At 43.1% G+C, this 7,974-nt stretch overlaps 1 long non-coding RNA gene across 1 annotated transcript in view; it reads left to right on the plus strand.

Annotated features, from left to right (window-relative positions):
* LOC140511844 (uncharacterized) overlaps positions 1 to 1,907 on the plus strand; it is a 36,606-nt gene extending 34,699 nt beyond the window's left edge. Inside the window, exon 3 of the long non-coding RNA XR_011969684.1 lies at positions 207 to 1,907. This is a non-coding gene — a long non-coding RNA (uncharacterized lncRNA). The remainder of the gene's footprint in view (positions 1 to 206) is intronic.
* Positions 1,908 to 7,974: the final 6,067 nt, after the last annotated feature.

Below are 7,974 nucleotides of genomic sequence, written 5' to 3' on the forward strand. Positions count from 1 at the left end.
AGGAAAGAGAATAGATTGGCTTGGGAAGGATTTGCCTAAAAGGATTCAGGGCTTATCAGAAGTTAAAACTTCACTTTCCTGTAACCCTTCATCTGACTCTAACCACCATGCCCCTGCCCGAACACACACACACACACACACACACACACACACACACACACACACACACACACACACTATAGGTTTGTTTGTTTGCATACTTCCAGGAGTCCTGGAAGACCTGTCTTCCTTGAGAGAATCGTGGGTTGTGATGAAAATGTTGGTATCTGGAGAAGCAGAATCATTCTGGGATTACAGAAAATCTTCACTGGAGACAGTACGACACCACCATTTTGCACCATGTCATAACATTTATCTAAGAAATCGAACTGAACTCGCTTCAGTGGCTTGGGAACGGAGGTAACTTACAATTTTACTGGCAATCTTCAATCTACAATCAGGCTAAACTTGGAGAAATGGACTGAGTGTTCATCCAAGGTATGCTTAATGGTCAATGTGATAAAAGTACGATTTCATGATTAATAATTAAAGATTATGTGTTCTGAACTCAATACCCAATCATGCAAAATGGAAGCCAGAGAAATCCAGAAATATTGAATATTAAAGGATTTTTTAAGATACTAAAAAAAATCCTCAGGTTAATTTCATGTCATTTTTAATTATTTTATTTTATCCCAGTTAATTTGCAGAGCATTTAGCAATTTCACCATAATTTGGTTAAGCAAATGAAAGCCCCAGGGTTTGGCTTGAGCTGTACAATCGCTTTACTCCCCCTAGCAGTTGGAATGCCTCCCTGACTGGACAGGAAAAACAATTTTTAACAACCAGTGAAGAAGGCTTTGAAGCTTAGGAATTAAATATGTAATTCAAGGTGAATTCAGATACTTGGAAGGACTTGAAACTAATGAGGTGGGCATTCACAGGAATGCAGGGACTTTTGAGTGGGCATTTTGTGGGGAAAACTTTGTCTGAGTCCAGGGCTTGACCTTTCTAGTTAGGTCTGTATCTGTTTACTGCATTTTGAGGTTTGTCTTTTTTTTATAAAAATATCTATTTTCTTTATAATATTTCCTATTCAGGGATGAAGTCCCCATCACCTTATTTTGTAACCTCAAAGTGATCCTTGACTTTCCCATCTTCTTTACCTCAATATCTGAAGCAAGGCCTTTGGCACTAAATGGAGCTTAGAGTCAGAGAGACCTGAGTTCCAATCTTATCTCAGATGCCTTCAAACTGTGTGACACTGAGCAAATCACTTTACCCCCCTCAGCCTCAGTTGCCACATTTGCAAAATGAGGATGATAACAGTAGCACACATTATTGTGAGGATCAGATGAGTTTACACCAATGCAGTGCTTGGCTACTTTTAAGTTGCTATGTAGATCTAATTGTGAAGCTTAAAACTGCACAGAAAATGGGGAGTGAGGGATTAGGAGATAATAATAATAGTAATCTGGTGTAGGAACCATTTATCAGGTGGAAAGGGTATTTACTAGGGAAGGGATGATTATGGAAAGGGAAATCTCTAGGGAAAAGCCCCCATCCTTGCACTACACTGCTCAGTTTCATCCGCAGCATGGGTGAGGTTGTAGATAGAATGCTCATCAAATTTACAGATGACATGAAGCTAGATGGGATGCCTAAGGTATCTTAGAATGATCTGAGATGCAAAAAAAAACCCCAAAAAACATCTCCACAGCCTGATCAACGGGAAAATCCAAGAAGATGACGTTTAGACAGATTGCTAGCGATTTTCCGTATCCACAGAAAACAAAATAGTCCCTGCTTGGGAGCGCCCATTGTCCTGAACATGTGACTACCTCCAATTTCATTTTCATTATTCTTGCAGGACGTATGTCTGCGTCACATGCAACCTGGAAACATTAAGTAAGCAATGCATGTGTAACTTTTACGATACAGGTAAGGGAAGAGCAGGGGGTGGGGAGGGAACCTGTAGTGTAAGAAAGTGTTCTGGCTTTGGAGGTAGACGAGCTGTATTTGAAACGCTGCGGTCTGGCAGGTCAATCAACATTTCTGGGCCTAAGTTTTCTCACCTGTGAGAAATGGGATGTGACGACGTGACCTCAAAATCCCCTTCCAGCTCCAATCTCTGATGTATCCTGCCTGGATCCCTGGAGAGCTCGATGATAACTGCAGTCAAAATAGATAATGAAGCTTTCACCAGGCAAAGTATAGAACCAAAGCAAATGGGCCTTGCTGTTAATGGATAGAGCCCAGGTAGGAAAAGCATCTGTGTAGATAGAGAAAAGTGAATTTGCCTTATTATATCTTGATTTGTTTGACTGACTCAGTCTTGGATGTTGGAAATCTCTAACCTTAAGTTAAACGGTTATCTGGAACAGAGGACTACAACCTCTGCCCAGAGGAGGAGGTAAAAAAGAAAAAGCAATCTTAGTTTATGAGTATTCTGTTTGGCTTTTGTTAACTGGGGGTGGTGGTTCTGAATAAAGAGCTGACCAATGTTTGTCATGATGGGGAGATTCTAGTCCCTTCATTTTAGCAGACAGAAGCTGATAAAGTCAACAGATAACCCTGATGAGAGACAGTAAGGAGAGATCAATGCCTTGCAAAGACTATATTCTCATAGGTTTCTCGCAGGTATTCTGAGACCAGTACAACACTGTATCCACTGGAATTGTGGTAATTAGTGGGGGAGGTTTCCCAAGAGTTCAGAGTGACATCATCATCAGAAGACATCACTGGTCCTGAATCCATGGAGGCATCAAGTCCCTTCTACATGTGTGCCTGATCGTATGTGCTCAATATGTGGGCACTCTTCATGTGTGATTCCTAAGAATGTCCATTCTCTCCAATAATGGTGTTTACATTTGTGGAACAGTGTGACCCACAGTTTGAAAGGAAATGTTCTATTGTATCCTTACTTCTTAAGTTATTTCATTTAAAATGAATCGTGATATACGAATGTAACAGAATGCTATTGTGCTAGAAGAGTGTGTGTGCTCATCCTTCATTGCCGAAGAAGACCATGCCATCAGAGAAATGATGACATGACTTGCACTTGACTTTGTTTTGAGTGAAGGAGGGCTATGCAGGTCACCAGCTTCACTTCTCCTCCAGAGCCATCTGAATCCAGTGACCAGATATTCATCAGGATGACTGGAGATGACCCAGGATGAGGCAATTAGAGTTAAGTGACTTGCCCAAGGTCACACAGCTAGTGAGTGTCAAGTGTCTGAGGTGAGATTTGAACTCAGGTCCTTTTGACTCCTGCACTGGTGATCTATCCATTGCACCACCTAGCAGCCCCTTGTGCTATAAGAAGTGATGAACAAGAAGACTTCAGAGAGGCCTTTCACATAAGAAAGACTTATGTGAATTGAAGCTGAGTGAAAGGAGCAGAACCAGGAGATCATTCTGCACAATCACAACCACAGTGTGAGAGGAATTTTTCTGGTAGACTTAGCCCTTCACATCTATGCAATGACCTAAAACATTCCCAAAGCAAAATGCCTTCCACATCCAGAGAAAGAACTATGGAATTGGAACACAGAATGAAGTAGACTATATTCTCTTCTGTTATGTTTTGGTTTGCTTTTCTTCATAGTTTCTCCATTTTAATTCTTCTATGCAACATGACTAATGTGAAAATGTGCTTAATAAGAATGTATGTGTAGAACCCATATAGATTGCATGCTGTCTCAAGGAGGGAGGGGGAAGGGAGGGAGGAGGAAGGGGGAAAAAATCTAAGACATGGAAGTGATTGTAGAAAACCAAAAACAAATAAACCAATAATTGGAAAAAAAAAAAAGAAGGTATTTCATTTACTTTTGTTGGGAGGGGAGGAATGTGTCCACTGGTTAATTAATGGAAAGATAAACACATTAGTTCAGGCTTTTGAACCATTTTTTGGTAAATGCAGATTCAGAGGTACCTGAGGTAATCACTGTGGGTGCCAGAAGTTGGAAGGACAGATCTTTCCAAATGACTTTATGTGTAGACAGAATAGGTAGCCAACAGTGATGGGTGATTTAACCTTACCCCAGGATACACCTTTGCCAACTGGCCAGGTAAGCCATGTGATTCTTTTATATGTGAGGAAAGCTTTCCAATAATAATTGAAATTGACTGTGAAACATGGGAGACACTGGCACAGGATGGTTCAGCATGGCATGTCCACATCAGAGAAGGCTCTATGAGCAACACAAAGTAGAAGGAGCTCAAAAGAAATGAGAGATGAGCAAATTTAGAGAATCCACCCCAAATGTTCATACAGACCATTTATGCCTGATCTGTGGCAGAACATTCTGAGCTTGTATTGTTCTGATCAGCCACAGTCGGACACACTGTACCTTGACTCTAGCATAGCGATGTCATTTTGATCCTCTTTGAGAATGAAGAACAACAACCAACCAACCAAAGTATGGATATTCTTTTATGATCCCTGGCTTTGTTTTCCTGGTCTTTCTTAAAGCTACTGCCTTCCCTTTAAAATTATCTCTAATGTAACATGTGTGTATGTATACATATATATATGTATATATATATATATATGACATATGAGAGAGGGAGGGACAGAGGGAGAGGGAGGGAGGGAGAGAGAGAGAGACAAAAAGAGAGAGAGAGAGAGAGAGAGGGAGAAAGAGAGAGAGAGGGAGAGAGACAGAGAGGGAGAGGGAGAGAGAGAGAGAGATCTTGGCTGAACATAATTGTTGGCAAGCTCTCTGCACCATTAGGTTTCAGGGACTGCCTTTTCCTTTCTTTGCATCCCCACTGCTGAGCACAGGTCTGGAATACAGTATTTCATAAATGCTTTTTGTTGACTTTTAGTTTGGTTTGTGATGGGAAGTGTTGGCCAAGGTACAGTCCTTCTCTGGAGCTCTTTGTACTTCTGCAGCCTGAGGGAGTTAAGCTCTGTGAATTCTAAGATCTCTTACAGCTCAAAATCCCATGAAAGCTCAGCAGATTTTAGCTTTTTTTCTCAGTGAAGGGAATGAACTAGATGATCTCTTACCAGCTCCTTCAAGGTGCTGACATTCCATGTCTCTACGAGGGTTGGTAAGAGGGACCTAATTCGTTCTGATTGGTCAAATGACTGAGCAGACCACAGACTGAGCATTGGAAGGGACCTCTGGCTTCATCAGCATCAACCTGGTTCTGAAGCAGCATCTCCTCTACAATGCAGATGCCTTATCTTCCAGACACCCACTGAGAACAAGCAAACCCAGCCTAACCCTAAAGCACCCCCTCTCCCTCGCTAGCCTGCTCCACTTGGGACAGCTTTCTTTCTTAGGAAATCATTGAGATTGTTCCTCCTTGACAGCAACCCCAAGTTTGCCTCTCTGTACCTTCTTCTCTAGTCCTTGAACTGACTGCTAGTTTGGCCCCCTGGGGTCAAGCAGAACAGGTCTAACCCCCTTCAGTGAGGTAACTCTTCACATAATTGAAGCTACATGCCATTTCCTTTCCAGATCCTCCCCCCTTCCCACAATGAATTCTCCTCTCCAGGTTAAACACTCTCAGCTCTTTCAGGGGCTGCTCTCACAACTCTTCTTCATGTGGTCTTTTACAGGAGAAGGTGTACACTCAGGTGCAGGGGAATGGGTCCCCAAATCAGAAGATGGACAACAGTTAAATATCTAAAATATATGGCTTATGTTTTAAAGTCCCGCCCCCTTCCCTGAGACAAACCTGGAAGTCTTCACTTTGTTTCAGAATAATTCTGGGGTTCAATGCCCTATTGAGATGTTAGTCATTTTTCAGTTACATCCATGACCCTACTGGGGGTTTTCTTGGCAAAGATGCCAGAGTGGTTTGTCATTTCCTTCTCCAGTTCATTTTACAGATTTGGAAACTGAGGCAAACATGGTTCAGTGACTTGCCCAGGATCTCACAGCTAGCAAGTATCTGAGACTGGACATTAGGAGAATGAGCCATTCTGACTCCAAGTACCACACTCTGTCCACAGAGTCACCTAGCTGTTCCCTGTGTCCTGTATTAAGTAGTTCCATATGATTAAGAGCTGGCAGAAAGTGGGCCACATTTATCTCCTACACTAGCTGAGGACTTGAATTCACATCCAAACTGTCATTTGTTACCCTAGAGAACTTCAAGCCTGTGCAGCTCAGTTTCCTCCCCTTTACTTTGAGGGTGACAGACTAAATGAACCCGAAATCACCTGTTAGCTCTAAATCTTGGTTCCCATGGCAGATGGAAGGACAGCCTGATTGTCCCTGAGACATACCTCCATTCCCTAGCCAAGCACCTTGTACTGTACACAGCCTGTCTGACTTGACTTTCCTGTTGGAGGCCCTTAGGCAAGGACCTCAGCAGGTCCCACGGGAGCATTTACAGGGAGGGGGCCAGCCACCTTGCTTTGTCAGTGGAACACAAGATGCCCTGAGCAGTTTCAGCCAGTTCCCTGAATAGGCTGTGAGTCCTCTCTTGAGACTTTAACTTCTAATTGGAAGGGGCTTCATTGTGCTCTGGACCAAGGCAACTTTACTGAAACAACAAACTCAGGAATTTTACCAGCTCTAAAGGGAAGGGGAGGGGGAGGTCCCTGAATATTTCTGTTGGTGCTCAGTTCTTGCCCGGAACAGGAACTCAGAGATCAAAGTCTGAAGGCATTTGTCTTCTGGTGGCCGCTCCCAGAATGACTATCGACCTTTAGCTAAATCTGTCCCAAAAAAGGCTTTGCAAAGAGGCAATGTAACCTTGGGGGGAGGGGGAAAATGGAAAAGGCAGCTTGGGGTGAAGGGAGATAGAAAGACACATTGAGAGAGGAATAAGTCTAGAGCTGTAGTCCTAGAGACAAGAGTCTGTGAGTGTAGGTGCCTATGTGCCTAAGTTTTAGGTGAGAGCTTTTGCTCTGTTTCCTTTGACCAAACAAGGTGAGAAAAGCCCAGGTGAGAGCAAAGGTATACACAGCTCCATGGGGATTTTCCATTCCTTATCTGAGATCACTGAGATCTGTCTGCTTCAGAGATTCGGGAGGTATCAGATAAGGGGTGCCTAAAATAATTCAGGGGCAGTTAGGAGGCCCAGTGAATAGATTGTCATGCCTGAAATCAGGAAGATAAATCTTCCAGAGTTCAAACCTGGCCTCAGACACTTACTGTGTGACCTTGGACAAGTCACTTAACCCTATTTGCCTCAGTTTCCTCATTTGTAAAATGAGTTGGAGAAGGAAATGGCAAACCAGTCTAGTATCTTTGCTGAGAATACCCCAAAAGGAGTCATGAAGAGTTGGACATGACTGAAATGACTGCACAGAATAAGGGGAGAGCTGAATTAGCGTCCTCATTTCTTATTATCTCTCATCTCTACTATGCTCATCTCAGGACATTGAAGAGAAGGCATCAGGAGATAAAATGCCAATCTTCGGCACATCCTAGGAATGGTTGAAGACTCTCCAGGGATTCATGTGCCTAAGGAGTGGGGAAATGGGGCAAAAACTAAGCAGGAGGGAGAAAGAGAAAATAAATGAATGACAGAGAAGGAGGTCTAGAAAGGAGGAAAGGAGTCAGAGAGATAGTGTGAATCAGAGATTAATCCCTCTGTGGGTGAAAGGAGCCATATGGAGAAAGCTTTGTTAAATCAAACGCAGTCTTGTTGAGATTCAAAAATCGGGAGCTTTGCAAGAAGAGAGAGAGCCAATGTTTAGTTTGGCTCAGGCCTGTCCCCTTCATCCCTCATGGAAGTGTTGACACAAAAACAAGCAGGATAACCAGTCATACTTTACCCAATCTATTTCTTGCGTAAGAATGGACTGCACAGACATTGAAAACAAAGCCCTATGCGAGTGAGCAGCAGACATACTCCTGGGGCTGGCCTTACCTGGGTGGCCAGGGGACAGCCAGGACAGCTGGAGATCTGATACCAGCCACTGCCCATTCCAGTCTGCACAAAATGGGAACTTCAGTATTTAGAACTCATTGTTTTGACTTAAAACAAACTAAACCTGGCTTCTGGTGAGGATGTGTTTCTGAGGAG

This window comes from Notamacropus eugenii, chromosome 6 (genome assembly GCF_028372415.1).
Source record: "Notamacropus eugenii isolate mMacEug1 chromosome 6, mMacEug1.pri_v2, whole genome shotgun sequence".
In the NCBI taxonomy this organism is placed as follows: domain Eukaryota; kingdom Metazoa; phylum Chordata; class Mammalia; order Diprotodontia; family Macropodidae; genus Notamacropus; species Notamacropus eugenii.